The sequence below is a fragment of the Pantherophis guttatus genome, chromosome 7 (genome assembly GCF_059756535.1).
Source record: "Pantherophis guttatus breed Tessera chromosome 7, ASM5975653v1, whole genome shotgun sequence".
NCBI lineage: Eukaryota > Metazoa > Chordata > Lepidosauria > Squamata > Colubridae > Pantherophis > Pantherophis guttatus.
In genome coordinates, this window is record NC_142069.1 from 53,255,828 (window position 1) to 53,274,947 (window position 19,120).

Consider the following 19,120-nt stretch of genomic DNA (forward strand, 5'->3'; position numbering starts at 1 on the left):
CCTAGAACAAAGCTGGCAGCAAAGCTGGCCTCACCCACACTATTCTGGTTGGAGGTCTCAAAAATTATTAGAGATAGAAAACCAATAAGTGACCCAAACATTAGTGCAGAAAGTTGGGAGAAGCATTTGGCCACTCCAGCAGTAGCGGAAAGCTCTGATGAGGTGATATCCTCTCTGAGCTTGATACAGGAATATGAAGCCTTACCCCAGTGGGAAGAAGTGTCAATCACGGAGGTGAGGAGTTTAATCTCCTCCCTGAAGACAAACAAATCTCCAGGACAGGATGCGCTCCCGGCATCGTTATTTAAAGATAACATAGCCTGGTGGGCGCCTGTCCTGGCGGGTCTCTTTACTTTTATCAATAGAACAGGGCAAATTCCTGCCAGTTGGCGTTCATCAATAATTATCCCCTTACATAAAAAAGGCTCTAGAGATAACCCAGATAATTTCCGATTAATTAGTCTAATCGATATTTCAGCAAAAATTTATGCTAAGCATTTGCTTCATAAATTAGAGGACTGGATAATGAGAAATAACATTCTAGCTGAAGAACAGTCAGGTTTCAGGAGCGGAAGATTTACTATGGATAATTGTTTTGTCTTGGACCATCTAATAACAAAGTTTAAGTTTTGGAAAAAACCACTGTATGTGGCATTCATAGACTTGAAGGCAGCCTTCGACACAATTGATAGACAAATTTTATGGGATAAATTAGAGGCCATGGGAATTGAAAAGAAATTGTTATATCTAATTAGATTGTTATACACGGAAACCCAAGTAAGAGTTCGAGTGAATAGGACAGGATTGGTAACAAATGCAATCCCAATAAAGAAGGGTGTCAGACAAGGTTGCATCTTAGCCCCAACACTTTTCAACTTATATTTAAATGACTTTCCAAAATGTTTGGAAGATACATCACTCCATGGGCCTAGTATAGGTACAAGACAGGTCAATTACTTGTTATATGCCGATGATATAATTTTGATGTCGGCCTCACAGGTGGGGCTATGAAGGTCACTCGGGAGGTTGGCAGCATATTGTATAAAAAATCGCTTGACAACTAACATAGAGAAATCAAAGGTAATGATATTTAGCAGGCAACAAAATATGAGGAGATGGGTTTTAAATGACAGAAGAATAGAACAAGTTCAGTCATTTACCTATTTAGGGCTAGTATTTCAGACAAATGGCAAATGGAATAAGCAGGTAAAAGCCGGAGCTCAGAAGGCCATGGCTCGGATGGCTCAATTAAACAAACTTATTTTAGAGAAAACTCCATCTTCATTAATCCCAGTGCTAAAAGTCTTCCAGGCAAAAATTGAACCAGTATTTACCTATGGGGCAGAAATATGGGGGTCGGTTAAATTGCCTGGGCTGGAAACTCCTCAAAATAAGTTCCTGAGGAGAATTTTGGCAGTGTCCCCTGGAACCCCGGCATGTGTAGTAAGGGCAGAAACAAGAGTCCATGCGGGCCTTGTTGAAGACTGTTTATTATTGGTTAAGAATAATTGAGATGGAGGAAGGGAGGTTACCAAAATTAGCGCTAATGGAGCAGATTATCTCAAGTAATAAAAATAACTGGTTATCAAGAGTTCTGAAGCAGGTATCTAGCTCTGGTATTCCTTTAAATTGGCAGCAGTACGATCATAGGCAGATCCGAAATTGGATTGCACAGAGATTTAAGGATATAAGTGCCCAATCGGATATTGCACAGGTGACAGCAGTAAAAGTTTGCCCCTGGTTATCGGCCAATAAACAATTTTTTAAAATAGAAAAATATTTAACTGTGCCTTTATTTCCCGTCATAAGGAGATTTTTTACCAAATTGAGATTAGACCAACTTCAAACAAACATACTTTGCGGTAGGTATAAGGGTATCCCTGTAAGAGAAAGAGTCTGTTTATGTGGGATGGGGGAAGTTGAAACAACGTCCCATTTAATTTTTGATTGCCCCCTATACTCAGATTTGAGGGAACATCAACTGGGCAGGATCTTTTATACCAGCACCCCTAAGTTTAAAGAGCACTTCTTGCAACATTGTCTGTTAGGTTCTAACTTGCAGTTGGTGAAATGGATTGCAGTATTGCGGTATCAAATTTGCGGTAAAGTTGATGGAAAAAAGGACAAAGTTGGTGCAGCAGAATGTGGCAAATTGTAGGAAAGACCATTTGATCTAATAATGTAATTTTAATAGTAGTTTTAAGACTGATTGGGTAGATGCAGGGGTGACATTATAATATAATTTTTTTTTATTTTTTTTTATTTTTTTTGGGGGGGGGGCCAATATGCTGACATTTTTATTTTTTTATTTTTTATTTTTTTTGAATTTGATTTTATTATAACATATAGTAATACAATCGGTACATTTTCGGTTCATTGGTGCAGTTATATACATATATACATCTGCATACATTATTGCTTGTCTTTTGTTGATATTGTTTCTTGGAGCTAGATTTAATTTCAAACATTTAAAAATAATAGTGCTCAACTCCCTAAGACTAAATCTAATACTATTCATATAGATTTTGTTAATTAGTTAAAATTTAATCTCTATTACCTTCTTTATTTCTTTCCCCCATCCATTCGTACCACATGTCCCACACGCTATAAAATTCTGAATCTTCTCTGTCATTAATTTCTGAAGTCAATTTGTTCATTTCGGCGCACTCCAATATTTTTCCAATAACATGTTCTTGAGGTGGTATTTGTTTTTCTTTCCAATACTGGGCAAAGGAAATTCTAGCGGCTGTCAGAATATGTATAATTAAATACTTTTTCTTTTTTGCATATTCAGTTTTCAAAATTCCCAGGAGAAAAGCTTTTGGGTCAAAATCAAAATTTTCTTTTATTATTTCTCTAATCCATACCCATATCATCCTCCAGAATTTTTGTGCCTGATTACATGTCCACCAGCAATGATAAAAAGTACCCTGCTGATGGTCACATTTCCAACATTTAGGGCTCGAATTGGGGTAGATCTTCGCTATCCTGGCTGGGGCCATATGCCATCTATAAAACAGCTTGTATTGGTTTTCCTTATAAGCCGTCGCCTTTGTCATTTTAAGGTTGTTATTCCATATTGAATCCCATTCGTTCAAATTTATATTCTGTCCTATATTTTTGGCCCATGCTAACATCGGTTCTTTAACTACTTCCTCTGCCATATCATACTCCAATAAATAATTATATAATTTAGCTAAAATTTTGTCGTCCGTACCCATCCATATCTTATCAAATCCATTTATGCTCATTTCAATGCCGAATTCCTCCTTATCTTTTTTATATCTGGATTTAATTTGGTTATATGGCCACCAGTCTATAGAAATACCTTGTTCCATCAATTCTTCCCTTGTTTTAAGGTTCCCTCCCCCATCTAATAATTCATTGTATCTGAACGTTTTACCCATTTCTAATACATTTGGATATATTATAGCCTCCATGGTGGAAAGCCATCTCGGAATTTTCCTATAGTGCTTCTGTCTCATCTCTCCCCATATTTGTATCAAGATCTCCCTTATTTTATGTCTATGGAAGTAAGTTTTTATCTTCTTCCCAGTATCCCAGAGATATGCATGCCACCCCTTCTGGAGATCATACCCTTCTAGAGTTAACAGTCTTTTATTTCTTAGGGTTGCCCATTCTTTCAGCCATACTAGGTTTGCAGCTTTTTGATATAACTCCCATTTAGGTAATCCGAAACCCCCTCTTTCCTTCTTGTCCTGTAAATTCCTAATCGCTATCCTTGGTTTCTTTCCCTCCCAAATAAATTTCCTGATGATGCTATTGAGCTCCAGAAAGAATTTTTTATCTAATTTAACAGGGACCGTTCGGAATAGATACAATAACTTGGGTAATATGCTCATTTTTATTGCCGCGATTCTGCCTAATAATGATATCTGTAGTCTTCCCCACTTTTCCAGATCCTGTTTAATATTTCTAATCAATGGTAAATAATTATCCTCTCTGAGGGCCGAGCACCTTGATGAAATCCAGACCCCCAGGTATTTTACCTTCTTGGCGATTTGGATCTCCATTGTTTCTTCCAGTACTTTTTTCCTTGCCTCCGTCATATTTTTTGTTAATAATTTAGTTTTGGATTTATTTAATTTAAGGCCTGCTACCTCCCCGTAATTGCCCAATTCTTCCAGAATTTTAGTGCCTGATTCTAATGGTTCTTCCATGATTAATACCACATCATCTGCAAATGCCTGTGTCTTATATATCTCTTTTCTGATTGTCAGACCCTTTATTTCATTATTGTTCCTAATCTTTCTCAAGAATACTTCTAGTGCTAAGATAAATAGAAGTGGGGATAGAGGGCACCCTTGTCGGACCCCTTTTCTAATTTGAAAAGCCTTAGTTAGTTCTCCATTCAGTAATATATTAGCCTTTTGTTTTTGATAGATTGTGGATATCGTATTGACAAAATTTGATCCGAATTCCATTTGGATAATTTGTTGTTTCATAAATTGCCAATTAAGATTGTCAAATGCCTTTTGGGCGTCGACAAAGACCAATGCCATTTCTTTGTTCGGGTGTTCCTCATAGTATTCCAATATGTCTATTATCATCCTTGTATTATTCCTGATTTGCCTCCCAGGGAGGAATCCATTTTGGTCACTGTGTATTAATTTATTCAAAATTATTTTTAGCCTTCCTGCTAAAATACCCATATAGATTTTGTAGTCCGTATTCAGGAGGGATATCGGTCTGTAATTTTTAATTAATTTTGGGTCTTCTCCTTCTTTTTGGAGGAGAGTAATATACGCCTCTCTCCATGATTCTGGAATTTTGGATTCTGTTAGGGCCTCATTATAAATTTCTAACAACTTTGGTAACAAAATTTCTCCCAAATCCGAATTTTTATAAAATTCCCCTGGAAGTCCATCTGGGCCTGGGGATTTATTCTTTTTAAGTTTTGATATTACCATTCTTAATTCTGTCATCGTTATTTCTTTATTAAGTATTTCTTTATCCTCTTCCCCGATTTTTGGAAGACTTTCTTTTGACAAGTATTGGACCACCTTTTCATTAGGAATTTGTTCTTCCGCATACAGAGCCGCATAATACTCTCGGGCAATCTCCAATTTATCTTCCTGTTTATTGTTGAGGTGGCCTTCCGGGTCTTCCAATTGATGAATTATGCCTTTCTCTTTTTCTTTTTTTAACCTATAGGACAGCCACCTGCCCGGTTTGTTTGCATTTTCAAAATAATATTGTTTGGTTCGTTTCATTTTGTACGCCAATTCCTCTTGGTCTATTACGTTTAATTTGTGCCGTATAACCATCCAATTTTCTTTAACATCCTTATTATCTGGTTTATGTTGTAGTTCCCTCTCGGCTTTCCCTAATTCTTCTATCAGTGCCTTCTGCCTCTCTCTTCTTTCCTTATTCCTGTGTGCACTATACGATATTGCTAGTCCTCTTACGTACGCTTTCATTGTATCCCATATGATACTTCGAGATGTTGCCTCCTTTTCATTTACTTCAAAAAATAAATTTAATTCTTTTTTTACTTTCTCAACATTTTGCTTGTCCTTTAGAAATTGATTATTTAATCTCCATCTTGTATTTCTTCTCTTGTGCGTACATTCCCATTTAACCTCTAATGGATTATGGTCTGCCCAAATGTTGGGCATGATTTCTGTTGACTTAATATCTAACCCTATATCTCTGCTTATCCACATCATATCAATCCTAGACCAAGATTTCTTAGGATTAGAATAATATGTATACTGCCTCTGATATGGGTGCAGAACCCGCCAAATATCCACTAGATTGAATTCTTCTACCATATCAAAGAATGGTTTTGGTAAATTTTTCCTCTTTTTCTTTTTACCTTTGGTCCCCTTATAATCTCTATTTGAATCTGTTACCCCATTAAAATCGCCAATTATGCAAATCTTGCTCTTATCCATCATGCTTAATCTCTCTCCTAATTTTTTATAAAAGTCTCCTAGGTTTTCATTCGGGGCATAAATTGCTGTTAATAAGATTGGACAGTTGCCTCTTTTAACTTCCACCATTAATACCCTTCCCTTCGGGTCTGCATATTTTAGTTCGGCTTTTATTTCCTTCTTGATGTACAATGCTACTCCCCTTTTCTTTTTATCAGCTAGGGATGCATAAAGATTCCCCAATTTCTTATATTCCAAATATTTTTGATTTTCCTTTTTAATATGGACCTCTTGAAGACACACTATATCCATATTTTGTTTAGCTAATTTTGTAAAAAAAATTTTCCTCTTTTTGTTATCGTTTAGGCCATTTACGTTAACCGATATCAATTTCCAATCATCCATCTCTTAATTTTTGTATACTATCCTAATACTTCTTGGCACGTGTGACTCTTTGTGGACTTTGGTCTTTCTTTGTCTCCTTACTATCCTTATCTTCCTCCTCCTTTTCCTTCGATATCCCTTCTTTCTCTCTTATCTGCTGGGTTACTTCTTCTTTCGATGTTTCCACCTCTAACTCCTCTTTACTACTTTGATCCTCTTCAGACGCTCGTAATTGATCCAGGAACTCTTGAGCTGCTACTAAGCTATCTATCTTAACTTTATTCCCTTGCCATGTGATCCACATGCCTTCTGGTAAGATCCACCTGAAGAGAATATTCCTTTTGTTTAATTGAGTAGCCAAAAACCTATAATCTCTCCTTATCTCCCTTACCCTCCTTGGGATTTGTTTAAGTATGATCACCTCCTTTCCCTTATACATGATTGGCTCATCTCTTGCCACACTATAGAGACTATCCTTTACCTTCTTCCTTGCGAATCTTATATGCACCTCCCTTGGCAATTTGTTTCTTCGTGCATAATTTGTCTGGACCCTGTACGCCTCGTCAATTTCCTTTATAATATCCAATTTATCTTGTTGCAACACCCCAGCAATTAATTCTGCCATCACCTGGCACAGATCTTCTTCCTTATCTTCCGCAATGTTTTGGAAACGGAGATAGAAGGAGGCTCGATCCATTTCCAATTGGGTAATTGAGTCTGCCAATTCCCTGTTCTGTTCCATCAGTTTTTGGTCAACCGTATCTAAATTTTTTTCCTGTTGTTCCATTTTAACTTCCATCTTTTTAATCTTCTGTGTATTAGTTTGTATCGATTCCTGTATACCAATCATTTTTTGATCTAATGCCCTAATATCTGTCTTCAATTCAGTATGATTACTAGACATTTTTTCTTGTAACATAATCATCGTGTCCTGTATTGCTGTCAATGTTGATTGCATTGCTTGCATTGTGGGTAGCATTCCTGATTTCTCCATTTTAGAGAAACCTTCAGTCAATTTCTGTGTAGCAGGTGATGTCGTTGTGATCGTGGGATTTGAGGATGTTTTCTTTCCTGTTTTTGTCACCGTGGATGAGAAGCTCATCTCTTTTAATATCTTTTTCTGTTTTCTTATTATATTTTCAATGTTTTTCCAAATTGTCATCCACCAATATTTAACTGCCTCTATCAAATGAATTTATATTAAATCGTTCCCTTCCGTTCCACTATTCAATATTGTTTAGTAATACAATAAATCAATAATTCAAATTTTTATCTATTGCACAAACCTATCTTGTAATAAGTCGCTTATTGATCAATTAATAATTAAACTAATTTGAACTAAGATAACCCTCTCACCTGCTACCACTACTTAAGCAAATTATCTTTACCTACTCTTATTTAACACTTAAGCACTGGTGACTTTCTAATATCTCTTGAGCAATCTAAGTACACATATAAATAATTAATTATGCAATCTCAATATTCAATATTCAATATTTTAAGTTATAAAGAGCTAATCAAAATTAAGAATCAATAATTGAAAGAAGAAAGGAGAAGAAGAAAGGGAAAAATCCAATTATAGAATATAAAAGATTATAGCGTATATAAATTCCTTAATAAAAAATCTAAAAAGTACTTAATAAATTTTAAATAAATTCACAATTAATTTAGATTATCTAAAATGGAATATGTAATATATATAATATTAATATAGATATATACTTATAGATATATAAATTTTCTAATGTTTTTTTTCCTTGTTGTTGTTATTTGCCCAACTCGTTGATTAATTAATTGATTAGTTGATTAATTGCTCAATAACTTCTCTCAGTCATAAAAGAGCAGAAGGGAAAAGCAACCAAAAAATATAAAAAAAAATTCTTTTACAATGATGCAGCAGGCACGCTTTGCTGTGTGATCTGCTTCGCGTTGCTCTTAAGTTCAATCACTCTCCATTTGCATTGTCATTCAGATTTCATCAGCCACGTTATCTTCCCCAAGTGCTCCTCAGTCTCTCAGCTCGAGACAATCTTATTGTTAGTCCTGACAGCTACCGCACTTCCAAAATCCAGTTCCTTTATTCAATTTGTCTATTCCACACTCTTAACTTTCCAAAGTTTGTTTGCTCGAAACAAAGTATCAATCCAATCCACTGAAGGCTCCGTCTCCCTTTCTAAAAATGTCCTCAGTCTCACCAGCACGTCTGCGATTTCATCTCCCACCAATCTCCTCCAACCTCACAATCGCCGCCAATTCCTTCCAGGATCCTTCTTATCAGACGCAGCCAGCACAATCCAATTGAACTCACTCCGAGCGTGTTTAAGGGAGAGTAATACGAATGATAATAGGCACCAACTTCACCGAAATCTTCTTGCTTCCTGTCTTTTGTTGGCTATCACAGCTTCAAGTCTGCCATTTAAAGCAGACGCGCCGCGTTAGTTTGACAGCGGTAGTCGGTCCAGCAGAGAGTGCTTGCTCCTCACCGCTCTGCCTGCTGACACCCCGCTATCGTCCGCGGAGCTCTCCAAGCTCCCACGCCTCGAAGGGACCCCAAAACGCAACAAAAAAGTGGCACTGCAAGCAGCGATCGCTGTCACAGCGCCATTTCGCTGGGATTCACCAACCGGAAGTCGACATTATAATATAATTTTAATCATAAATTGTATCTCAAATGATTGTCTTTTATTCCGATTTCATTTTAGATCGTATTTTATTCTAATTGCATTTTTAATCGTGCATTATTCCAATTTCATTTAAATTGTTTTACCAAACTTTTGTAATGATTTGTTTCTGGAACTCTGCACTTTGATATGGCCCAAGGGCTAATCAATCAATAAATTCATTCATTCATACTACCTCTGGCTGGTCCCAGAGTGGGGTGGTAATGGAGATTTTGCAATATCCTTTCCCCCAGGAGCGGGGAGGGAATGGAGATTTTGCAGTATCCTTCCCCTGGAGTGGGGTGGAAATGGAGATTTTGCAGTATCCTTCCCCTGCCATGGCCACTAAGCTATACCAGGCCTATCAAGCCACGCCCACAGAACTGGTAGTAAAAAAATTGAATTTCACCACTGGTCCCATTGTGTTTTAAGACAGCCATATTTTGCCAGTGGCAAAAAAAGTCTACAATTACGGGTCTCAATGATTACCGTCCGGTTGCACTTACATACATCATTAATATGAAATGTTTTGAGAGGCTGATAAAGGACATTATTGTATCCAGTCTTCCTCCAGCATTTGACTTCAGTTTGCTTACCACCCAAATCGTTCCACAGAGGATGCTATTTCTTCTGTTCTCCATCTGAGCTTGGCACATTTAGAGGAAAGAAATACTCATGTGCAACTTCAGTCGACTTCAGTTCAGCATGTAATACAATTGTTCCTCAGCATCTAGTAGACAAACTGGGCCTTTTGGGCTTTATACTCCTTTGTAAAACTGGATTCTTGATTTTCTTATTGACAGGCCCCAGTATGTGCGAGTTGGGACTAATATTTCTAACACAATTTTCTTGAGCACAGATTCTTCTCAGGGCAGCATCCTAAGTCTGCTGTTGACCCATGATTGTTGTGAAAGGTTTGCCATCAACCACATTGGGAAGTATGCAGATGATACAACCATAGTGGGCCTTATTCAAGATGACAATAAGGGTGCTTACCGCAAGGAGGTAGAGGTTTTGGTGAACTGGTGTAATAAAAACAGCCTTGTTTTAAACATTGGAAAAACTAAAGAGATCATTGTCGATTTCAGAAGAGGCAGGCACAGCCACAGTCCTCTGTGTATTAATGATTCACCTGTGGAGATGGTTAGCAGCTTCAAATTTCTGGGTGTGCAGCTAATGAATAGACTGGCTTGGTCACTCAACAGAGAGACACTGGTGAAGTGGGCACAGCAGCGACAGTATTTTCTGGGTCACATGAGAAAAGTACATCTTCCTTCCCCTGTCCTTACCACTTTCTATAGAGGGATGAACAAGAGCATCCTGTCATATTGCATTACAGTCTGGTTTGGCAGCATTACTGCTTCAGACAGGAAGGCACTGCAGAGAGTGGGGAGGATGGCAAAAAAGATTATTGGCAGTTCACTCTCTTCTATCCAGGATATAGCATATAAGTGTTGCTTGAGCAGGGTCCGCAGTATTGTCTGAGATGCTACACATCATCTTCATGACCTGTTTTTCTTGTTACTTTCTGGGAGGAGGCTTCATGGTATCCAAAGCAGAACATCCAGATTCAGATTCAGATTCAGTCACAGTTTTGTTCCACACAGTATCAACCTTGTGAACTCTCAAGCTTCCTCTTTCTGTTATTTAGTCAAGATGGACAGTGATTAATATTTATATGTTAAGGTATGGGTATATACATATGTATGTATATAGCATGTCTATATGTGTGTTATGTATGTGTACACTTTTGAAAACAAGAGAGTTTCATTTTTAATGTGTGCTCACAGAAAAAAAATGATTATCTAGATCCGTTCCAGTCGGGTTTCAGGTCTGGGCACAGCACGGAAACGGCATTGGTCGCGTTGGTTGATGATCTCTGGAGGGCTCGGGACAGGGGTTGCTCCTCTGTTCTGGTCCTGTTAGACCTCTCAGCGGCTTTTGATACCATTGACCATGGTATCATGCTGCACCGGCTGGAAGAGTTGGGGATGGGGGGCACTGTGTTACGGTGGTTCTCCTCCTTTCTCTCAGACCGGTCACAGTTCGTGTTGGCAGGGGGGCAGAGGTCGACCTCGAGGCCTCTCGTCTGTGGAGTGCCGCAGGGATCGGTCCTCTCGCCCCTTCTGTTCAACATTTATGTGAAGCTGCTGGGCGAGATCATCCGTGGCTTCGGGGTGAGATACCATCAGTACGCTGATGACACCCAGCTGTACATCTCCACCCCAGGCCACCCCAACGATACCCTTGAAGTGATGTCTCAGTGCCTGGAGGCTGTGCGGATCTGGATGGGGAGGAACAGGCTCAAGCTCAACCCTTCCAAGATTGAGTGGCTGTGGCTCCCGGCATCCGATATAGTCAGTTGACTCCATCACTGACTATTGGGGGCGAGTCCTTGGCCCCCACAGAAAGGGCTCGCAATCTGGGAGTCCTCCTGGATATGCAGCTGTCCTTGGAGGAACATCTGACGGCTGTAACCAGTGGGACCTTTTATCAGATTTGCCTGATTCGCCAGTTGCGGCCCTTTCTTGATCGGGATTCCCTGTGCACAGTCACTCACGCCCTCGTCACCTCTCGCCTTGACTACTGCAATGCTCTCTACATGGGGCTCCCCTTGAAGGGCACCCGGAGGCTCCAGCTGGTCCAGAATGCAGCAGCGTGGGTAGTGATGGGAGCAGCATGGTGCTCCCATGTAACACCGCTCCTGCGCGAGCTGCACTGGCTCCCAGTGGTCTTCCGGGTGCGCTTCAAGGTGTTGGTTATCACCTTTAAAGTGCTCCATGGCATATGGCCTAGCTATCTTCGAGACCGCCTGCTGCTACCGACGACCTCCCAGCGACCCGTGCACTCCCACAGAGAGGGCCTCCTCAGGGTGCCATCAGCCAAACAATGTAGGCTGGTGACCCCCAGGGGGAGAGCCTTCTCTGTGGGGACACCTACCCTCTGGAATCATCTGCCCCCAGAGATAAGGAGAATCCAAGACCTCAGTGTCTTCCGCCGTGCCCTTAAAACCCACTTTTTCCAGCAAGCCGGGCTGGCTTAGGAAGAATTTTTTTTAAATTTTTAAATGTTTAATTGGTTTGTGGTTTTTTAAATTTTGGGCCAAATTTATATAGATTTTAATTGTTTTTAATATTTGTATTTCATGTTTTTTAATTCTGGCTGTGCACCGCCCTGAGTCCTCAGGGAGAAGGGCGGTATATAAATTGAAAAATAAAATAAATAAAACAAAATAAAATAAAGATAATAAAGATTATCTTATCTATTTATGTATAGAGCAATTAATCCCATCTACTCATGCCTTGTAAATTTCATAAGTAAACAGTCTCACTATAAGTGAAATTCTAACTTTTCTCCTAAATGAAAGCTTTCCAAAATTTATACAGGCAAAACTCTTGGCTCTGCTGAAACCAAAAGACAATAATAGGAGAAGAGCCAATTATTTTCATAGTCTGGAATCCCATAATCATGATTAGCTTCCAATTCTCTGCTGTCTGTGCAAATGCCACACAGTAAATCATAATAAAATATTCCATATGAATATTGTCCAGAATTAATGCATTTTATTAATTTTGAAAATTCAAGCTGCCTGATCCACTTTATTTAATCCTCTCACTCCTTGGGTACTTCTTGAGTTATGATACCAATTCTGAATTTTACAAGCTTCTTTAAAACAAGCAACCAAAATCCACATTTGCCCTCAGATGATTGGCTGCCATTCTGATAAGAATTATTGCTATCATTACAGATAATACAGGAACTTCAGATCACTACAGTGAAAGTAATAATTACAAGTTCTTAAATCAAGAATGTTGAAGGAGATTATAATACCCTAAAGTTCAATTGAAGATTCTTTTGTCAAATTGGGAAGGAGAGAGGGGGAGAGAGGGAGGGAGAGAGGGGGGAGAGAGAGAGAGAGGGAGAGAGAGAGGGAGAGGGAGAGAGAGAGGGAGGGAGGGAGGGAGGGAGGGAGAAAGAGAAAGAAAGAAAGAGAAAGAGAAAGAAGAAAGAAAATAAATCTTGTACATTTCTGGAGAATTTCAGAACACTTCAAGAATGCTTAATTAAAAATAAAAAACTATGAAAAAGATAATGAAACACAGAACACATTATTATTAAAATCAATAATCTCAATGATATGATCATAATCCACAACACATAATAATATTTTGGGCTATTTCTGGAAGAAAAAAAAAAGCTTGCACTCTTTTTCATGCTGATACTTTAAAAGTTCTTTTCAAAATACAAAACTGTACTGTTCCTCTCACACTAACACACACACTACAGGTGTTAGGAGTCTTTATTAAGGCTTCCAAGCCTGAATTAGTTTTCCCTTGTGCCAGCATCAGCACAATAAGTTCTGCAGTCTATTCAAAAGAAACAAAAGAAAGCACTAATCCTCAAGGCAAAGGCAAATCTACAAGATAAGGCAAGTCCTCAGACAAAGGCAAATCCATAGGGCAAAGGCAAGAACATACAGCAAGGAAATGGACATATTGCTGCCCTTCAGTGGTGGTATTCAGCCGGTTTGCACCGGTTCAGGTGAACCGGTAGCGGCAATTTGGCCTCGGTCACTGAACCGGTGATGACTTCTGGCTAGCCATGCCCCCCGCCTGGTTGCCTGGTCACCCACTCGCTGCTCGCTTGCCCTGTCCGCCCGCTCGATGCTCACTCACCATGCCTGCCCGCTTGACACCCACCCACGATGCTCACTCGCTTGGCCACTCAACGCTTACCCCGCCCATCCCAGCCATATATATTTGCCTTCGCTTTGCCACACGGCCCAGCTACTCGCCTCACATCGTCAATCACTCCTCATGTGACCTGACCTTCCTGCCCTGTCACTTGCACATAGACAATCTGCTCTGCGGTTTGCCTGCTAGACTTTGCCTTCCATGGTGCCTACACCACAACGGAGCTGCCTCCTCCTGCTTACAGATAAGCACTCACTAGTCCCCCCCCATCCCCAGACCCGCATACCTTGCAAAACTGCCAGTGCTGCAGCCACCCCTAGCTTGCCGCTCCCACCCACCATCCCTGGGCTCATGTAGTTTGTGAAGCTGCCAGCAATCGGTTGCAGCCTAGTGTGCCACCCGGAATGGCCTCGTGTAGCTCACAAAGCTGCCAGCATTCGACTGCGCTGGCCTAGCGTGCTACCCGTTCCTATCCCTAGCCTTGTGTAGATTGTGAAGCTGCCGATGATTGATTGCAGCCTAGCATGCCACCTGTCCCCAGCCTCACATAGCTTGCAAAGCCTCCAGCACTGTAGCCACTTCTTGCTTGCCACCCCCACCCACTGTCCCCCCCCTGGGCTCACATAGTTCACGAAGCCACTGGTGATCAACTGTGTCCTAGTGTGCCTCCCATCCCTGGGCTCGCCTGGCTGGCTAAGCCACCCACGCTCCATCCCAGGCGGGCCTAGCTAACTAACCCACCTTCCCCCCAGCCTCCAGCTTGCTTACCTAGTTCACTCCCAAACAAAATCCCGAGCTGCTGGTCGCAGACTCGCCTGCCTTGTTTTGCTTGCAATCCCACAGCTGCATCTGCATCCATCTCATCGGCGAGCAACTGAATCTGTATGCCTGCCTGCCGTGTGCCTTCAATTGTGTAAGTGGCTTTTTTTTAATGCTTTAAAAAAATAATAAGTGTGTTAATTGGTTTTTTTTAGGAAATTTTATTGTTTTTTAGGAAAAAATATTTTTGTTAGGAAATAGAGCCAGATAAAATTTTAGCTGCTTTTATATTTTTAGATTTGTGCAGATTTTGTGTTTCTGTAGTGATTCACACTCACTACAAAAACACAAAATCTCACAAAGCTGCACAAATCTAAAAATATAGCTTTAATTTATAGTAACATAAAATGTCCTTGCTGCAAACAGATTGCTCACAAAATTACACAACTTAAAAAAACAATTATCACACACACAAAATCTCACAAAGCTGCACAAATCTAAAAATTAGACTTGTGTGTAAGTGTGATACTTGGTTTTTGAACCTCTGTAATTTTGTGAGGTTGATACTTGCAGCAGGGGACATTTTACGTGAAGTTCAGCTGGTTTTATGAGACAAGTTGTGCAACTTTGTGAGATTTTGTGTGTAAGTGTGGTAACTGGTTTTGGGGGGGGTATAATTTTGTGAGCAACCTGCTTGCAGCAAGGTCCTTAAATATGACTCTAAAGCTGCTTTTATATGTTGAGATTGTGCAACTTTGTGAGCTCCTGCAGCTTGATGGGTTTTGATGGATTTCTGATTGCCCTGGGTTTTGTTTTCCTGGGTTAAATTTGGTCCCAGGTCTTTTGTCTTTCCTATCCTGGGGGTTAATTCTGCCAGGAAAGAGGAAAGGGGGAGTTCCAGGTGAGTTGTTTTTAGCCTGATTTCCCTTATCTTAATGTCCATACTTAACTGTTCCTTTCAGCTGGTGCTTTTGCCTGGGTTTTTCTTAAAGGGGGAAGGGCTGGCTTGAGTTTCTTGGCACTGTTTTCTGAGGTTTCTGGTGCTGTGAGGTTTCTGGCACTGTCCTTTTGGGATATACTTCCCACAATGCCTTGATGGTTTTTATTCCAATGGCTTTGTCTTTCCTGTCCTTAGGGTTATGGAAAAAACTGGTTTTATCTGCAGTCTTTTGGGGGAAAACTGTTGTTATTCTTTTGGTATTTCCCTGTCACTGTCCAAGTTGGGGGAGGGGATGTATGCTCCCAAAGTTATCTACACATTAATAATGATCAAATACTAATAATATTTACTTATCCTTTTTAGTGAACTTTCCTTATATACTTGGTGTTTTCTTTTAAACTTCGAGGTTTCTAACTTCTGTTTCTGTTAGTTAGCCATTGATAACAAATCTCACGTTAAAAAGTATTCAAAGCCTTCTCCTTGATTTTAATTGTTAATTTATTCATTTCTACACATTCTAATATTTTTATTCATTTTCATATCTTTGTTTTTCCACTGTTGTGCAAACACAATTCTAGCAGCTGTTAACATGTGTAAAATTAAATATGTATTCCCTTTAAAATAACAAAAAATATTTCTGGTTTTAAATCCATATGTTGCTTTACCATTGTTTCTAACCATGACACCACTAACTCTTGAATAGCTAGTTGACTTGTACTGTCCTAAATACTGAACCTAATTCATATATTCCTGTTTTTTGAACTGAGGAATAAGTTTCAGAAAAAGAATTCAGTATTGCTCTGTGAATGTGCCTATGAAATTCATTCTTCTTGATCTAACTTCTTAGATGAAAAACTATATCTTTTTTGTTTGTTGGACCCCAACACATCCTGAAAAGACTGTACATTGTTGGGTGAAAACAGAGATCCCTTCTGTTAAATTTAGTCCTCAGTTTACAGCCACAATCGAGTCCAAAGTCCAGTATTGTTTTATGTCTTTTGCAGTAGTAGCCTTTAACAGGAAGGATGAAAAGGCAACAGAGTTTGACCGCTTTCTTCAGCAAGAAACCAAGATTGGAACAATCAGATACAACAGGAATGGATCCAAAACTGTCACAAGCACCACTGCCACCACTTGAACGTGGAGAAAGTCAATCTCCTCAATTGAAAGTCTTCCTGATCTTCTTGATTGCTGGACATTGCAACAATATAGCAACTTTCAAGAGAAGTATGAGGAACTGGAAGTTTCCAACAAAATATTAGGTTGTAAGTACTGCGCGAAACATGACTTTGCAGTAGAGAAAGGCATTCATGTGTCCAAAGAATGGAAACATTTCAAGATTGAGGCAGCAGGGAAAACTAAAGAAGTACAATAAGCTTCTCTTAGGAAAAAAATGAAAGAACATTTTACATCAAAAACTCACATCATTTGCAGAGAGAACTTAAAACAAGGGCAGCAAGATGCTATAACAAAAGCAGTAGATAAGATAACTGAAAAATATTTATCTACTACTTGTAGAGTATTTATGACAGTTTACAATCTGGCACAAAGATGTAAACCATTTTCAAACATAGAAGGAGAGGTAGAATTGCTAACTGTAATTGGAATAGAACTGGGAGTAGGATTGCATTCACGGTCAACTGCAGTGAAAATAGTTGATTTCATTGCAAAAAAAAATTAAAACCAAAATGTTTGCTAGCATTATTGAACAGAATCTGAAAATATGTTTGATTATTGATGAAGCCTCAATGCTATCATGCAAACCAGTTGTGATAGTTTTCGTAAAAGTTGAGTATTCAGATAACCCACCAAAATTTTTTATTCAGCTTGTTGAATTGGAAAAACAAGATGCAGAGACAATATATTCTTCAGTTATGGAAAGTTTACATAATGGGTTTACTATAGACTATCTACAAAAAAATTTAATAGCATTTTGCTCTGATGGTGCCAGCATTATGCTTGGGAGAAAATCTGGAGTGAGCACTAGAATAGCAAAAGAGTTTCCAAACATTATAATATGGCACTGCTTAAACCATTGCCTCCAACTTGTTTTAGATGACTCCATAAAGGACATTAAGTAACTGAGTAACTGGAAGCGTTGCGGTGAGACTGGCTGGAAAATAGCAGGCTCTGACAAGCCTCAAGAAAATCCAGCCAGACAAAATGCTGTCGGGAGGTCTTAAGACAGAAACTGTCCTGTAGGTATGATGAGGAAGGAGAGGCGCTTCAGACAACCAAGAGGAACAGACAAGTTCCTTGAAAGGTCGGAGGCAGCTCTTCGAACCACCGGGGGGGGGGGGGTAGCGGCCGTTAAAAATAACCGCTTTGAAGCTGAGGCAATTGGAATAAGATTTTATGCAGGAGCAGTGTTTGAACAGAGTACAGGTACCAGGTGAGTGATTGGCCAACTCACAGGTAAAAAAGGAAATTAAAAAAAAAACCTTTAAAAGGTGTCCCGGCAAGGAAACGAGCAGCTAATTGGCACTTGGGAATTTTAATGGAGGGAGAAGAACAAAGAGGAAGTTAAAGTACTAAAGCCCAGAAAAGAAAACTTTATATTTGGATTTAAAATTGGATTTGGAGAATGTTAGGATATGGTTTGAGCCTAACAAGTTGTCCAGGCAATATATGTGTTCTGTGACTTTAATATGAATATGTATTGTGTGACTTTAAAGTTTTCCTGCTGATTCATTGTAATGCTGAGTCATGCTGTAATTAGATAATCACTAGTTGTAAACGTATTTAAGAAAGGTACTATAACGTATTCAGTTGATGATAAGCTACCATAGTATGTGGACTTGCTATCATTGTGCTATCATCATTGGATGGATCTGCTACCATCGTGGTTTGTGAACCAGAGTGAGTTTGTTATTCTAACCAACTACTGTTTGGGTGGTAAGAAGAGATTTTTGTATCACTGGACTGATTTAACTGGCAAAGACTTGGATTGATTTAAAAGACTACGAGATTGTTTTTTCCCTATAAAGTAAGCTTTTGATAAACCAGTTTGCACATCTCTTATTCATTGCTCTCAGCAACGTTTCTCTGTGCGCTACACTCTGCTTGTTGATATTGACAACAACAATATCCTTAACATTGGTTATGGGCCATAACATAACATAACGATGTCAGGGCATTTATTAATCCCATGTTTGGCTCTGGGACTAATTACCCTGGTTTAGAGGAGATGGATCGTGGCTTATTCCAAGTTGCAATATTCTGAAAAGAAACGCGAGGAAAAGTTTCTAATAAAACTCATTTATTTGTTATAAAGAAAATAAAACACCTCACTAACTAAGAAAAGTAATTGCTACATTTTTGAAAGTAATTCGGGCCGGCTATCTCTCAGCCGGACCTTTCTGGAAAGAGAACAAAGGAAAGAGAGTGTGAAGCAAGTGAAGGAATGTGGGTGGATACGGAAACACGTAGCTTACTGATAAGAAGTTGGCAAGCTACGGAGAGTCTGACAGTCCAGAAATGATGAGTTCAGCTGGCAAATAAATAAACGCAGTGACATTCCCCTTCTTTGCCAGTTGAGCGAATATCAGTACATCATCAAATAAGGCACATCTTCTTGCGCAGATACTCGTGTTGAGCTGCTGGGAGTGGTTTGTTGAGCATATCAGCAATTTGATCATGTGTAGATACATATTGCATTTTGACAAAACCTTTTTTCACTAAATGCTTTATGTTTTGGTAACGAATGTCAATGTGTCTGGACCTAGAACCTGTGAAATGTGATTCAGAAATATAAACCACCGATTCATTGTCTTCCATCATGGTGAT

General features: G+C 39.3%; 1 long non-coding RNA gene across 2 annotated transcripts in view; it reads left to right on the plus strand.

Moving 5' to 3' along the window:
* Positions 1 to 18,336, plus strand: part of LOC132711336 (uncharacterized) — a 112,693-nt gene extending 94,357 nt beyond the window's left edge. Inside the window, exons 2-3 of one of the 2 annotated variants that reach the window (XR_009622160.2) lie at positions 14,479 to 14,548; positions 16,339 to 18,336. This is a non-coding gene — a long non-coding RNA (uncharacterized LOC132711336). The remainder of the gene's footprint in view (positions 1 to 14,478; positions 14,549 to 16,338) is intronic. The other variant, XR_015728751.1, reaches the window with a different exon arrangement.
* Positions 18,337 to 19,120: the final 784 nt, after the last annotated feature.